The sequence below is a fragment of the Rattus norvegicus genome, chromosome 11, assembly GCF_021556685.1.
Source record: "Rattus norvegicus strain SHRSP/BbbUtx chromosome 11, alternate assembly SHRSP_T2T, whole genome shotgun sequence".
Classification (NCBI taxonomy): domain Eukaryota; kingdom Metazoa; phylum Chordata; class Mammalia; order Rodentia; family Muridae; genus Rattus; species Rattus norvegicus.
In genome coordinates, this window is record NC_141544.1 from 19,124,341 (window position 1) to 19,141,410 (window position 17,070).

The following is a 17,070-nucleotide window of genomic DNA, read 5'->3' on the forward strand; positions in this document are numbered from 1 at the left end:
TTATTTATTTACATTTCAAATGCTATCCCCTTTCCTGGTTTACCTCCCACAAACCCCCTACCCAATTCCCCCCTGCTTCTATGAGGGTGCTTTCCCACCCACTCACCCACCATCCTCCCTCACCTCACTGCATACAGGAAATGCACCTCAGTGACGAAAACAGACACTACCTCAGAGTACAAGGCTGGAAAAAAAAATTCCAAGCATCTAGTTCCAAGAAACAAGCTGGAGTAACCATTCAAATATTGATAAAGTTCAATTTGATTTTCAACCAAAAGTTACCAAAAAAAAAAAAGATAAGGAAGGACACTTCATACTCATCAAAGGAAAATCTATCAAGATGAACTCTCGATTCCCAATATCTAAGCTCCAAATGAAACATTTTTTTTAAACAACTTCTTCCAGATGGTCTCCGAGAACCTCCCAGGAGCCTGAGGAACAGAGTTGGAAGTAAGATAACAAATAGCATAAACTAACATAATTTTAAGTAACTCAAGTGGAAAGTGAAAGAACTTTATTTCAATCGGACACAAATTACTTCGTGGTTTTACAGGTCACTGCGCCTCTGGACTTTGAAGAGGATGAGTGAGGAAGGATTATTAATGGTGTAATTACTTCCATTTATACTCAGGCAAACAGTTAGCTTTCATTAACCTTTTTTTAAAAACTGGAGGATGACATACTACTGTTTTACATTTTAATGTTAGTTAACAAGGCTTATTATATAATGAGGAATTAAACAGGAAAATGAAAGTTTGGCCTAAATTGTAATGATACATTGATATGATCTCTGGTTTCCATAGCTTCTGGGAACTGAGGACCATATACCTTACAGCATATAGATGATTTAATAAGCCTATGATGCATTATGTAGTGATCAATGCTTTCTTCATCAATTAACTAAATATTTACCTTAATACTTATTCATTAGTACCTTCAAACACAGATGTTCTAATTCAGGGATTTAATTCATTTAAAATGATAGCTAAATGAATTAATTTCTAAGAATAATGTGTGTATGTGTGTGTGTGTGTGTGTGTGTGTGTGTGTAAAGAGAAGAATCAAACTTCATTAACACAATATTTATTCTTGTGTTTGACAACAAATCCAAATATAATCAGCATCTCAGAATAAATTTATGGTTCTGTCTGTATAGTTTTATATAAATATGAGTAAAATAATCTAATTGTGACCAGAGCATACAACACATGGGTATTGGCTCCTAATCTGTCATCATTTAATACACAATCAGATATTTCTATATTTATCTAGATTCTTGAGCATATGATAAAAGAAAAAGGTCAAAGAGATGAATCTAAGCCAAGCATTGGGAATTTGAATACTACCTTCTATAACTAATATTTACATAAATCAACCAACTGAATTTAAATTCTGTTTCTCTTCATCATGTATTGTTTAGGAAAGAGTCATATGAAGAACCATATGAGAACAGAAAGAGACACAGTGGATGCTACTATATAGGTTCAGGTGTGAAATATTAAAAGGGGTTATCATTACTGTGTAGATTTGCCTCTTCATATGTACAAAAAAAATGCGATACCTGTGCCTTCTACAACAAAAATTGTCTTTACATTTTTGATAAGAGAAGTCAAATTCTTTATATCAAACTCCTTAATACTTAAGAATAATGAAACTTGTAAAAGTGAATATATTCTTTCTGCCTTCATACTATTCACAAAATATGGTCCGCCAGTGCTTATTGTTTCCGTGAGAGTACCTGAAAACATTGCTTGTGTGTAATGTGACTGGCGTAGTCAGTTCTGCACTCTTACTTTTGTGTATAATAATCTGCTAAGGATAGTGAAAACATTCTTAAGTCGGAAAATGAATGAATGAGACAAAGAATTGTACTATTCCTACCTTAATCTTCTACTTTTAAAACACTAATTTTAGGTGGAAAATAATTAAATAAGGTAAATAGAAAAGACGGGATGTAATATGTGCATTCTGTTAGAACAGTCACTTAATCTGTGATGGAGTGTCAATCTAGGCTGCACCTTGATGTTTTAAACTGTAAAATGTTGTTTTCCCTAGCAATACATACTTCATATTCTTGGTTTGAAAAGAATGGTGGTTCTGATCTTTAAAATTTCTGACAAAAGGAAGGAAAGGGAGGTTGACAATTTTTTTCTCCTCGACTCAAGAGATTAGGAATCCAATCTGTACGAGTGGTAGTGAGCGACGGGGAGGAGTGACGGGGCAGGCACAGGAAAACAACTGCTGCAATCTCTGGAGCAGGGTTTCTGGGAAAGAGAAAGAAGAAAAACTGCCCGAGACATCACAAATAAAAAGCCTGCTCCATAAGTTAGAAGACATAATAGCCCGGAACCCAGTCCTACTCAGGTCATAAGGAAAGCTGATTGACAGGAGATCCTAGCTGAAGCAGGATCATACGGAAGAAAACAACAAAGATCACGCAGCAGGAACAAAACCCAGGTAAAAGCTCTGGTACATCCTTTTCTTACGCTCTCAACTGGATCCAGATTAGTATCTAGTGGTTCGGTAATTCTCTTTCCTGTCATAGTTCTAAGGCCAAAACTGTCTTCAGTGAATAAATTCATTTTGCTTAGACCAGGAATTATTCTGGGGGAAAAATACAATCAACTCAGGGGACAGTTTATTTTTATTTTTATTCATTATTTTTTTTAACATTCCAGACTTTATCCCCCTCCGGGTCCACCCTCTGACTGTTCCATATCCCATACCCTGTCCCATCCTACCCCTTACCCCCCGGGTCTCCAAGATGATGTCCCCACTTCCTGCCCCCAAGACCCAACAAGCAGCTGAAAGAGTCAAATGCAGATATTTATACCCAATCAATGGACAGAAGCTGCTGACCCCTCTGGTTGAATTAGGGGAAAGAGAAGAAGCAGAGGAGGAGGGTGACCCTGTAGGAGGACCAGCAGTTTCAATTAACCTGGACCCCTGATATCTCTCAGACACTGAGCCACCAACCAGGGACTTTTTAATTTTAGAGGTTAAAATGTTAATTTTATGGAAGAGATTCATATATGAATTTTAGGTAATATACAGGCACATATTTTATTGAAGGACTTTAGGTTTTGAACGGGTTTATGCATTATAAGAATTTATATAATGTAACGATGAAGAGGTTTGAGACTTTTTCTATGTTCTAAGTATGACAATATTAAGGGCTTGTCCAACAAGACAGATCAACTGGTAAGTATGAGGACAGAAATTCAGGTCACCACTACTAATGACTAAAATGAGACAACCATGAATTATTGGGAACATGACAGCAGCCTCTGGCCTCTGCACACAAGTGCACATGCTCATGAATTTTACATGTCTATATATGTATATATACACACACACTCACATATATATGCATACATGCACACATATAATACAACAACTTCAGCGATGTGTATCAAGATTTAGAATGTAATTTAGAAGTTTCCTCACATATGAAGTGGTGACATAGAGACCTTGCTTCAGGGAAAGGCAAATGTGAAGAATATAACCCAATGTGAAAGTAGTGGCATTGGGCTGGAGAGATGCCTCAGAGGTTAAGAAAACTGACTGTTCTTCCAGAGGCCTGAGTTCCCAGCAACCACATGGTGGCTTTCTTACAACCATCTGTATAATAAATCCAGTGCCCTCTTCGGGTGTGTCTGAAGAGAGCGACAGTGTACTCACACACATTAAATAAATAAATAAATCTTAAACAACAAAATGCAGTAGCATACATGTGCCAGTGCTCATGCCAAGAACACTCAGTAAAGAATCAGAACTAATGTGTGTGATAAAGACAGTGCTATTCAGAACATTTACGTATAAGGAATCTTGGAAAACATATGGGGAGTTTGAAATAATGTGAAAACTATTAAGGTGATGACAGTATCATGATACTTTTCCTAGGTCCCAGGCCAACCAGCCTTTATGTTGTCCTGCGATATTAATAAGCTTTTGGTCCTAAGGACATTTTCTTGTGTCCTTTCTCCTCTCCTCTTCAGTACTTTAATGGCATGAAAGTTAGCAGCGTTATAAAAACGTTCCTTGTGAAACTGCATCAGTCCTCGTATGAGGATCCATGTTGCTCCAAATGTGTTATGCTCCTCTCAAGCAAAGACAACACCAGTAGACATTCCAAAGTGGATGGCGAAAAGCACAAGAGATCTACACAATGACTACTGACAACTAAAGGATGTTCAAATTAGGATAGCCTTCTTCTGGGATGAGCTCATCAACCGGTTATCCAATAATCAAGTGGTCACTCCTAGAAACATACATATTATACAGATTGAACAAGTTATATTTAGGAATTCACATGTATATACATATATGCACAAAGTTAAATGAATAAAAACTATGCACAAGGTTAAAATGAAATGCCCTGAAAGTTAAAGAGAAAAGTGAAGAGAATATGGGAGGTTTCAGAAAGAGGAAAGGCTAGATTTTATTATAAACTCAAGAACTTTTTTAAAAAAGGAAAAGATAATCTACTAACTAAGATGTAAGTACTTACATTGAGAACTTTAACATCGAAGAAGATACTTAAAATGTTATGAATATAGAATATGCTGAGTTATGGTAAGGAGGAAACTCCAGGTTAATCCCTAATGTCAGAGACAATTTACAATGTTTACACCCTTATGACACTCTTTTTTTCCCCTTGATTTATTTCAACGTGTTTCCTAAAATACTACCTACACTTTCCTGTTCATGGTTTTTATTATCCAAGTGAAGCAATGAAATAAACTTAGCAAAGTGTGAGGAGAGTGTCTCCCTTACCCTTAGATTTCCAACAAACATTCAGTATTCATCTCATTTAGATCACAGCACAGTGTGAAGACTGTCCAACTAGCAAAGTAATTGGACTCATTCCAGCCAACATTATGAAAAAATAAGTCATTTTTAAAAGCACAATGTTTTGCCAAATCTGCTATATTTTTCTTTGAAGACAATTTCTTCTACATACTCTGACACTACATTGCTGTCTTTACATTATTACATGAAGACATTTGTTTGCAAATATGCTTACATGTAAACCTCCTGTAAACATAAACCCATCATACGAGATCAATGATGTGAGGGCAACTGCCTAGGATCCATGCCTTTACAAAGATCTTGCCTACTTTCTATCACAATGTAAACTTGGGCATGACATTTAATATTTCTCTACCTCGAGTTCTAAAACTACAAATGGAATATTCTACTTACTTTACAACATTTTATTCTTAGTAATATTCTATAATTGCCATGTCTCACTCTTGGCCATTTATTATTGTCAAATTTTATAGCATTGGGTTCTATGCTTTTAAGTTTGAATTGTTCTGAATGTATAATATTTTGGCTTAGTGTTCCCAGACTTGTTTCCCTAATAAGATAGTGAACATATATTCACAAAGCAAGCACTCTATATTGTGATGTCAATAATAGACAATGTCAGAGTGACCAAATTTCCTGTGTTGCCCAGGATTCAATAGTTTCCCAAGATACATTTTTTCAATGATAAATGAGGACTTTTAGGTATAACCAAAAGCCTTTTTCTTCTTGTCCATAACCATATTTTAATCAAAAACTAAATGTCTAGCATATTTTTACAATAGCAGATTCCTGTAACATTTCCTGGCTAGTAGCATTACATGTTAACACGTGAGCTCTGTATTTAAGCAATGCTATACATTTTTCCACTACTCTTCTCATCTAGTACTGGTCAACCTGGGCAATAGGTCACTAAAAGAGCTGAAGGTAGTCTGGTATCCCAAATGACCTCAGAAAGGAAAGCTTTCCATATCTCTCCAGCCTGAGAAATGAGTGAAAATTAACTTCCCCACATTAAATTGCTGATACAGAGAAGTTGTTCATTGCAGCAATTAACACATATTAATTGAAATAAAAATCAGAACTTAAAAATTATGGGTGGATGCAAATGTAATCTGTGGATGGTGCGAGTCTGATTAGCACACTTGGAACCTACGAAAGTAACGATACCACGAGAAGTCGATGAAAGGAAAAACTATTTAGAATCATGAGAATTAGCATTACCCATTTGTTTAGGTCCTACTTCCACTTAACAGTCAAGAAGTAACATCTTTATCATTGTGAGGGGCCCCTTTACTAATACGCACATAGATGCATGCTAAACCTAGTAAGTTTGACATGCAGTGTGAAATACCCATGAACACACACTAAGGTCTGTTTCCTTTTTAGACTGTCCACCATGTATGTATGCCAGACACAAAACACCTGGACTGCAGTGAGAAGCAACAAATGCAGACTTTTAGTAGTAGTGCCTGCTATTATCCAACTCAAAATTTATTGGGGGATCAGATCGACCGAATGTGTCGATTGCGGAACCGGAAACCACCCCTACCACTAATCCCCCACCTGCAGAAGAGGAAAAACCAGAGTCTGATCAGGAGGTTGCTAGCCCAGAGCACTATATTAAACACCCTCTACAGAACAGGTGGGCACACTGGTTTTTTAAAAATGATAAAAGCAAAACTTGGCAAGCAAACCTTCGATTGATCTCTAAGTTTTGATAATGTTGAAGACTTTTGGGCTCTACACAACCATATCCAGTTGTCTAGTAATTTAATGTCTGGCTGTGACTACTCACTTTTTAAGGATGGCATTAAGCCTATGTGGGAAGATAAGAAAAACAAACGGGGAGGACGATGGCTAATTACATTGAACAAGCAGCAGAGACGAAGTGACCTCGGCCGCTTTTGGCTAGAGACACTGCTGGGCCTTATTGGAGAATCTTTTGATGACTACAGTGATGACGTGTGTGAAGCTGTTGTCGGTGTTAGACCTGACAACATATTCAGTATGGACGACTGAATATGAAAACAGAGATGCAGTCCCGCACGTAGGGAGGGTATACAAGGAAAGTTAGGACTTCCTCCGAAGATAGTGATTGGTTATCGGTCCCACGCAAACACAGCTTCAAAGAGCAGCTCCACCACTAAAAATAGGTTTGTTGTTTAAGCAGACACCTTCTGAGAGTATTCTCACAGGAGACTGCGTCACGCAATCGAGACTGGGAGCTGAACCAAAGCCTCATCAAAGCAGAGTGGACTGCACTGAAGCTGATTTCATCCAAGTGTTGCTAAGATGTAAGGGAAGTCTCATTCGCCTTTGTCTTGTACTTCTGTGTTCATTCTCCTCCCCCACCCCAATTTTTGCTAGTGTGTCCACTATCCCAATCAAAGAATTATAGTATACGTCACCCCAGAACCCACAGATGTGTTCCTGGCCCGCTCTGTAACAGCCGGGTAGAATTACCACAACACACACTTGCCTTTCCACAGTATTCGAAAAAGACCGTGCATTTCTATCACCTTAGCAGGAAAAGATCTGGGTTTGTTCCACTCCATGCAGGAGCGGATTTGCTGGTGTGAGAGTCTGAGTACAGCTTTCTAGCAACCTTCTGTTTCCTGTCACAGCATTGTCCTTGCTGTCCTCTTCCTGATGGCTGCTAGACGTTAATTTATTTGCTTCCCTCCTTGATAACATTAGTGATTCTGATTTCAGTTTTTCATTTGTTTTGCTTTTGTTTTTTTCCTCATGTAACATTGGTAAAGGATCCAGGAATATGACAGAAAGGTGGAATAAAGATTACATTTGTGCATTCCTGGGTAATTTTTTTGTTTTTTGTAACTACAAAGCTTTGCTACAAATTTATGCATTTCATTCAAATCAGTGATCTATGTCTGTGTGATCCCTAAACATAATTGTGGACTGTAAAAATGTAACACCATAATTACATTCCTAACTAGAATTAGCTGTCTGCTTTTATATCTTTATGCTGTACTTTAGCACTTCATATTACTTAGGTTATTTTGCTTTGGTTACAATGGCTCAAGTAGAAAAGCGGTCCCATCCATATTAAGACAGTGTACAAAACTGTAAATAAAATGTGTACAGTGAAAAAAATTATTGGGGAATTATAAAACCTGATAATGATTATCCTAAAATCAATTATTCCAGAACATTCACTGACTATACCTTAACTTATTCTATTAAGGTCTTTTATTGATGAAGAGAAAAGTATATACATATCTGTGGGTATAAGGAGAAATACTTGTACTTACGGATGTACTTAAGGATTATGCCATTTTGGTAAAGTGGAAGTGTCAACACCAAGATCTAGGACTTCACTAGTCCTGTCCAATTAGCTAGCTTTCCAGTGAAAGATGTGATTTTTCTCTTGTTAGACACCTGTTAGTTATAACTAAGTTATGTGTGCCACTACTATATCCTTAGGATACATGCACCCTAGTGATCATGGTTGTGGTTCTTAGGCCTCATACTTGGGTAGGACTGTGGGCTGCTTTTCTCCTTGAAAAGCTTGTATAATGTCATAGAAGCTGGACCTTAGGATGGAGACTTTTCATTTCAGTTCACGTTTAGAGGTATCTGGGTCCTTGGTATAAAATACATGATTCTTCAGCAAAAGTGACCTGACTTTCATTATCTTGGAGGAAACCAAGGTCAATACCAACTAACTGTAATATTTTCATAGTCTTTTCAGACAGCCATGACCAAAAGAAGGCATCTTCTCATATCTCCTGCTTGTTTTTGTTTTTTTTTTCCTTAGATGGTCTCTCACTCTTAGAGAGCATTATCAACAAAACTGGGAAATCATCAACAAAACTGGGAAATTTTCAGCAGGTAGAGACCAGTACAGAAAATAGCAATCAATCAAAGTCAGAGTTGTGGAGCTGAGTCTCAACTGATACATCTGGGACGCTTTTGGAACCTGGGGTGCATGCATCTTTGTGGAGAAGGGGAATATTGTAATGGCCAGAGGAGTAGCAAATGTGCTGTGAGACTGTGTTCCCTACGGATTTCAGAAGCTCCACATAGATTCTTACTAGCACGGCTGCCTAAACACGAGCTGAGCAAGGAGGTCAAATTAGACACTGGAAAGGGATGAGGGAAAGTTCAGAGGACGCAACGTTACCGAAAGAACTACAAGCAACTAATGAATGCTGAGAGCAAAAGGAATAATCCTCCCAGAGAAGAATATGTCAATTTACTTTCCTATTCTAAATACTTATTTATTCATCCTCAGAAACATATACATAGAGTAATGCCATGTAGACTAAGAAGGTTGTATTTATGTAACAAGAGTTAAAGAGAAGTCATACATTTGACAGAGAATAAAGAGGGACATATGAGTTAATCATATTGTAATTCAAATATTTTTTCTGTCAAAAATTATATTTTATTTATTTTATTAAAATGAACATCTTTGTTTAGCTTTTTTAATTAAAAAAAAAGAAATGTGTTACAAGGCCAAATTGCATGCTACTATTCTGGAAAACAACATTTCTTTATACAAGAAAGAGAAATGTAATTAAACAAATGTTTTCTAAAAAACAATGAACTTCTCATAATTTTCAGGTTCTTGATCTTTAAGAGTTATTGCATTGCTAATTATAGTTCTCTGTTTATCACTGGACTTAAATTGTGTTTACAATAACACAAGTCTCAAGTAATCTAATGGTCTCTCATATCATGGGGGAAAGTCTGAGAGTTTACAGGTTTATTTCATAAAGAACTTCATTATATTCATAACTTTTTTGAAAAACGTTATAGTGGTAATAATAAGTTTTAAAATCAAGACAAGGCGAGAAATGCTATATGAAAACTTGTTTGGCAGGATGTTGTAAAAACGAAGCAAGAAAAATATAGAACTGAGACTTGGTGTTTAAAAATTAACATTTAGCAAAATTACATCCGGATAAAAGTTATTTTCTCCTATAGCTGAAATGGCAACTTAACTTGGGAAACATTTCTTTAAGCATGAGGATAAAAGAAAAAAGTACAATGTACTGCCTCATAGATCACAACTTTGACCTCACACTTTAAGTTAAAAGAGTATTGCCAAATACGTTTCTCCCATATTTGGCAACCTCAAAAACTATTCAAACTTCGGTGTTAAAATCTTCTCCGTCTCTCCCCCTGGGTGGCACAGTTTCCATCTCCCATTGCTTCAAGAGTGATGTGATGCCCACAATTTATTTACTCACTAGAAATTTCTCCTTCAATCCAGTCCTGTGTACTCTGCCTCCATCAAATCTTTACAACCCATCACTTGTATTTTCTGTTTAGATTCATATTGTTCAGTTTTCTAAAAATTATATTCTTTTTAACTTCCATTTAGAAAATTCAAATCACCTGATTTTTCTTAAAGTTTCTTTGTTCTTGTATGTAATGTCAGGTATGTTACAGATAATTTATTCCTTGAAATGGTCCAGTCGACTATTTGGTGTCTTTAACCTAAATTCAGGTCCTAGACAGCCCTTGAAGATAATTCATTAAAGTCTCTCCAGGAGCTCTTGTTTATTTTCTAATTTCCTACATTTTTACCCTTACTCATTCTGTATTCTAAATTGTTGGTTCTACTTTTGTAAGCATTTCTTGATGCACATATGAATAGGCATTCATGTGAGGTGCAAATATGTGAAATTAGTCACACTCAAGTGTGTGTTGCTGTCATCCTGTTCTAGATGTATTCCCAGATCTTCCACAAAATGTTGTAACTCTTCAAACTATCATGTGACATAATCCTCAGTAGTCTCTAGAGTTTTATGATACAGTACTCTTAATTTATGATGTAATTAATGATGTAAGACAATTTAGAATTCCACAAATATACTATAGAATGCCTTAACTCTTTGCACTCTCAACCTGGAACTATCTACCTTTTCCTCGGAAAACCTTAATCGTTCTTTAAGAGTTTGGTCTTCAATCAATAAATGCATTTTCTCCCTCCCTGTTGCAGATCATTTGAAGACTCACTTGCTTGAAGTAACTCAACAAAGTCTTTTTAACTTCGTTTTGATGCTTATCTCAGTTGAATAAATGGAGTCTTCTCGTAGTTCATTCTCCCAAACATACTCGTGGCGTCATGTGAGCCGTCAATAAATCAACTTTGTATAGCAACAACTGAGCAAATTTTGTACTTTCTAAAAATAATGTTTGTGTATTTATATCCTGTGTTTCTATCTAAAACTGTAACTACTTAGTGTATACTATACATAAGCCCATGATATCTTAAGCCTTGATTACATTTGTTCTAGTAGTTCTCAAAATGAGAATGTCAGGTAAATTCAGGGTTAGATGATCATGTGGAATATAAAAGTGGTAACAGCTGGTTGTCATTGCAGGACAGTATCTGGCTCATCAATAAAAATGAACGGAATTATTATCTCCAGATTTCCCTTTTGTTTCTTGAACTCAGAGTGTGTAATATTTCCAGGCGAAAAGGAGACTATAGAAGATTTCCTCCACTGCGTCATGGTCCTTCTTCCCTTTCCACTGAAGGCCACACTAATTCTCAGTTAAGTTTGACCACAAAGGCTTTAAAATTAGTTACCAACAAGTGAGTTATAAATCAATCATTGAACAAAGACAATATTTTTTAAACAATTGTTGGGAAATTAAATTGGAATTCTGATGTACTAATAGCCATGCCTTGTTTACATATCTCTAAAAGTATTGTAATTCTGAGCAAACAACATAAACCTATATATATATACAAATATATATCATGATTCATCATATATGCAATAATATATATTTATACTGTCTTTGAGCAGCACAATTTGTTCTACATATCTTACTGATGCTTTTATATTGTGACTTTATTAATCATATTTATTAAGGTCAATATCAGATGCTTTATAATCTAAATAATGTAAAAATAAATTCCAAAAAACTTGATAACCATAATATTACCTTCATTTTACAAATCTGGAATATTTTATTAGAAGAAATCAAGTCTTTTATATTCATTCACATTCTACGTCCACATACATGAACTGTCTAAAGTAGTCTATATTGTCTTATTACTAAAACCTGCATGAAATATTTAAATATGCACAATTTTTATGTTAACTCAAAATTTAGTTTAAAAAGTAGACAGATTTCTTGCATGTTGTAGAAAACATGTAAGTATAGATACTTATACATGTTAAAAAATATACAATATTTTATACTACAGAAAGTAAATTTTTAAGAAATGTTATACGTATAAAATTTATGATGATCAAATAAATATTTATAAATAGATGGTAAGCTATCTTGGAAATGTAGTGCTTATGAAACATTTAAATGCCAGAAAAGAAAGGAAACAAAATTTAATAGAATTGAACATTTTAAATAAATCTGAAAAACAACACAAGTTCATTTCAAGAAACACATTACGAGTGTTGTCAGAAGCAAATTCCAACAAACTCAACAGATACCTTTAGCTTTAAAATTGACTGTAGCAAAGATATAGGTGCCCATATTGAGTATTTTAATAAGTTGCATCTAAAGTACCTAAATTTAAGCTAAAAAATTATTTTATTTAATCCTTTAAAATATCAAGCAAAAAGTGAGAAATTGTTCTATGTACTTTAGGGACTGGATGGATCCACTCAGTAGGATCAAAACCCAGATTTAAATCAATGGCATAAGCAGTGTATATTCTCCTAGAAACAGCATGCTCAAGAACCCATGATATTTTCATTTTCAAACTTGCCTGTTACTTTTCTGATGCCCAGATGATTGCTAAATTCTACGGACTCTTTGTTAAACAAATGTAATTACATTTTCTATTTTATTGCCTATGTTAATCTAAAAATAAGTCACAATGTTATATAGCTTATGAATAATTGTTGTGTTTATTATTATGAAACTAAAGAATTATTCTATTACCATATGTTATTTTGCACAAAATAAGTTTACTCAGATTTTTTACTTTGTCAATAAAAGTTTGTGTAGAAGAAGAATGGTGTGTGTGTGTATGTGTGTGTGTGTGTGTGTGTGTGTGTGTGTGTGTGAAAGAGAGAGAGAGAGACAGAGAGAGAGAGCATTACTTAGGAGAGAGAGAGAGAGAGAGAGAGAGAGAGAGAGAGAGAAAGCATTACTTAGGAGACATCAATCACGGAAAAATGCACATGATACCTAAATAATAATAATAATAATGATATTGATAATAATAGTAATAATAATAATAAATGTATTGCTCACATCGGGAGGGAAAAAGAGACACAAGTACCATCCCTAACAAGACACTTCTTGCAACTGATACCTGCTGGGGTAAGGAAGATTGTCCCTGGGGTATAACAAGTACATTCTAGAGAAGGCTCCATGCACAGGAGGAATTGCTCCATCCAAAACAGACTTAACGGTTTTTGTGCATTTTTTATTTTGACTAGTTTGGGCTTTTGCTTCAGCTTGGTTGTTCTGATTTTCTTTTCTCCTTTTATTCTATTGTCTTTTATTTTGGAGAGAGAAAATAAACACGAAGTTGGTGTGTAGGGACTCGCAGAGGATCTTGAAAGAGAGGAGCGGAAAACATGATAAAATACTATATGTAAAAAAAGTAAACTAATTACACTGCCTTTTTCAAAGAAAACATCCTGCTAAGTGGTGCAGGAGTATGAAGAGGAATAACAAGATATATTTTATAAATTATGGTAAATAGTCAAGCCAAAGTGAAAGTGGAAAAAGGACTCAAGTCAGAGTGTCAAAATTTATCATAGTGATTTGGGGATATTGTGAAAACTATGAAAAAAAGATACTCCCTCAATACCTTCTGAAATATGAATTCTAACTACATTAAGAGAAGGAAAAAGTGCCACTTCCCCAACACATATGTGATAATCCTTAAGGACAAGCTATGATGTGAGAAATAATTTTAAGTGAACCTTGGAAATGATGCTGGGGGAGAGAGAGAGAGAGAGAGAGAGAGAGAGAGAGAGAGAGAGAGAGAGAGAGAGAGAGAGAGAATATGTAATCTTAAAGGCAGGTCAAATGACAATAATTAGTAGGATTCTAAAATGCGTGCAATCAATAGTTACAAAATTATTTTATTTCTGCTGCAACCTCAGTGACAGATCATAGACCATTGAAGGTAGGCAAGCTCTTAGTTCTAAATATGAAGAATAATGGAGACTAGCTAAAAAATTCCATTAATTTTATAAGGGTGGCACTTGAGCACAATACCATAAGAGTTTTAGATATTCTTGGATCATGCATACTAATTATTGTAGTTACTGTGTGATTAGATCTCAATTTTCTTGCTGTCCTGTTATCTATTTGTATTATCTTAATGGTTCATAATATGTTCTTGAGAGGGTGAAAGTCACTGGAGTTGTCATGTGGTGATATACTGGGATAATCTTCTCTATTGATAGTTTCTACACATTACTTAACATTGTAAAATGTGTTAACATCATTTACATAAATTTCCATTTTTAGAAAGCTTAATATTACTCTCTTTATAATTCTTCTTCTCTCATTATTCTTTTACCATTAGAGTGACAGTTATTCAGACTCAGGCTTGATGATGCATGCCTACACGTTTAGCTATTGCGATGCTGGTGCAAGAGCAACGTGAGCTGACAGCGATCCTGGACTGGATAAGGTAAACTTTCTGGACATAGAAACAACTGAATTATCAATGCTACTCATTTACAGAGTTGTCGTCCTGGACAGGAAAATCAGCACATGTGACTCTTCTTTACCTGTGGCCTAAGCAGAACTATCAAATTCACTTGTAGATTTTTTTCTTTTATTTTCACAATTTTTTTCATACAATATATTCTGACCATAGTTTTCTTTCTTCCACTCCTTTCCGCTCCTTCCCACCTCCCCATCCAAAGAGTTTCATGACTTTTCTTTTTCTCTGAAAGCAAACAAACAGGTAAAGCTAACAAAACAAACAACATAATAACAAAGGAAGACAAGGCACATGAAACACATACACAAATATGAAAACGCAAAAGTGGAAAACATATACACTAGTAAATGAACACTATGACGGGAATTGCCCAAACGAAGGAGCATGAGACAAAAGTCCAAAAGCCTTCTACTGCTGTGCGAGGGATGTACTATTAATGTGCCCAGTAAGACTCTGTTGTAGAAATTAATTCTTCCTTTGCAAGCAGGTGTCCATTGCAGGTAGCTTCCTGGTTAGGGTGGGAGACAGCGTCCGTCCAGTTCGCTGACTCAGCACTGAGATCCAGTCTGGCTTGAACCTGTGGAGGTCCATGCATGCTACCACAGTCTCTGCAAGTTCACATGAGCATGAGTCCTATTTGCTCTTGAAGTTGCCCCCTTGAAAGATCAGAAGCCACACTACAGACAAGGACGGCCTGGGTGGGCCTCCTCTTTACTTGCTCTTAGAATCTGTCTGCCTCCTCTTCTGCAAAGTTCCCTGAGCTGTGAGTGGAGACCTTTAATGATGACATCCTATATCAGATGTATTGCTGCAGAAATCGTTCTGTCTTGCATGCTTTAATGTCTATCTTCCTTCATGAATTATCTCTTAAATACACTTCTTTGTATTCACTATTATTGGTGATAATGCTGGCAAGTATACGTCCCTCTAAGTGTGTTCAATGTCAGCATCCTCCTGTTACTCTTAATTGAGAACTAGCCCCATCTTAATATCCTCCTGTGAGTCTGCCTACTGTCCATCTCTCACTGCAGAAACAAGAGAAACAGTCATAGCAGCTACTGGCACCAGGTTCATGGATATATATTGTATTCCCATGTTAGTACTCATTAATGGTCCGTGCAGTGGGTGTCTGTAGGAAGTCCCAGTATGGCCTTAGGAATTCTTGGAAGACCCTAGTGCTGCATGAATCAGAATAGAAATGAACCGTGTGGTCTGGTGACATATAGAAGAGCTGTGGTACACAGAGTGTTCCTTTCTGTATGGGATTGTTTGTTTGTTTGTTTGTTTGTTTGTTTTACACATTGCATTGTTTTCTTGAGGTTGTTGATCTCTGTGCATACATCTCAGAATGCGTTCACATTGCCAACTTCTGCATAGACAAATCAAAACACATTCTTTGAATAGTAAGGTTTTATTTGTAGAAATTGATTTTAATTTCTGTATAGCTCTATAAAAGGTCGATTTTGAAATATTAAGTTTTGGAGTTTTGCCTTAATGAGCAGACCTTCTAAACCATTTGTTTATGCATCATTCTTTCTGCAAAGCACAAGAGCAGAGTAAAAGAATTACCCAAGTCCAAGAACTTTTCTAGTTTACAATTCTGAAATAGGTTCCATCCTTCCCTTTATGGAGAAAAGTTACTGCCAACTGAATTAAACTGTTAATAGTTAAACGGACTATAGCATAGTTTTTTGTGAATAAGCAAAGAGGAATTCTTCCTGAGTTTGTATGGATTTAAATTTTCTTGTTTCAGTAGTGGATTTACATTGATATTTTTATATTACTTGATATAATATATAATTTAATATTATAATAAGGAAATAGGAAATAGGATGTAATGCTATAATAGATAAGTTTCATTATCTATGCACAGGAGCAGATACTAATACTCAGCTTGAATAAGCATTTTAAATTCTGAACAATATTTATGAAGATATCCAGTACAGAGGTATACTTATATGAATTAAATAAAGGATAAAAAATGTATGAATGCTATTTTATTTTAGTTTCTGAATAATATCAATATAGTAGGCTGTCTATAAAAAAATTCATCAATTTTGACCTTAAAATTCAGCGGTTGGGTTCTTTCCAGCTTCTGGCTATTATAAATAAGGCTGCTATATGGTATGCACTCATTGATAAGTGGCTATTAGCCCAAATCCTTGAATTGCCCTAGATGCCCAGAACACATGAAACTCAAGAAGGATGATGAAAATGCAAATGCTTCACTCCTTCTTTTAAAGGGGAACAAGAATACCCTTGGCAGGGAATAGGGAGGCAAAGTTTAGAACAGAGGCAGAAGGAACACCCATTCAGAGCCTGCCCCACATGTGGCTCATACATATATAGACACCAAACTAGATAAGATGGATGAAGCAAAGAAGTGCGGGCCAACAGGAACTGGATGTAGACCTCTCCTGAGAGACACAGCCAGAATACAGCAAATACAGAGGCGAATGCCAGCAGCAAACCACTGAACTGAGAACGGGACCCCCGTTGAAGGAATCAGAAAAGGACTGGAAGAGCTTGAAGGGACTCAAGACCCCATATGAACAACAATGCCAAGCAACCAGAGCTTCTGGGACTAAGCCACTACCCAAGGATTATACATGGACTGA

The 17,070-nt window shown here is 35.9% G+C and overlaps 1 protein-coding gene and 1 pseudogene across 5 annotated transcripts in view; one reads left to right on the plus strand and one right to left on the minus strand.

Moving 5' to 3' along the window:
- The window catches only part of Cadm2 (cell adhesion molecule 2), a 977,017-nt gene that overhangs the window by 911,118 nt on the left and 48,829 nt on the right, over positions 1 to 17,070 (minus strand). The gene's annotated exons all lie outside the window — the stretch shown is intronic.
- LOC148002466 (eukaryotic translation initiation factor 4E pseudogene) lies at positions 2,671 to 6,978 on the plus strand (annotated as a pseudogene). Its single transcript, XR_015632884.1, has one exon. The product of XR_015632884.1 is annotated as a eukaryotic translation initiation factor 4E pseudogene (transcript).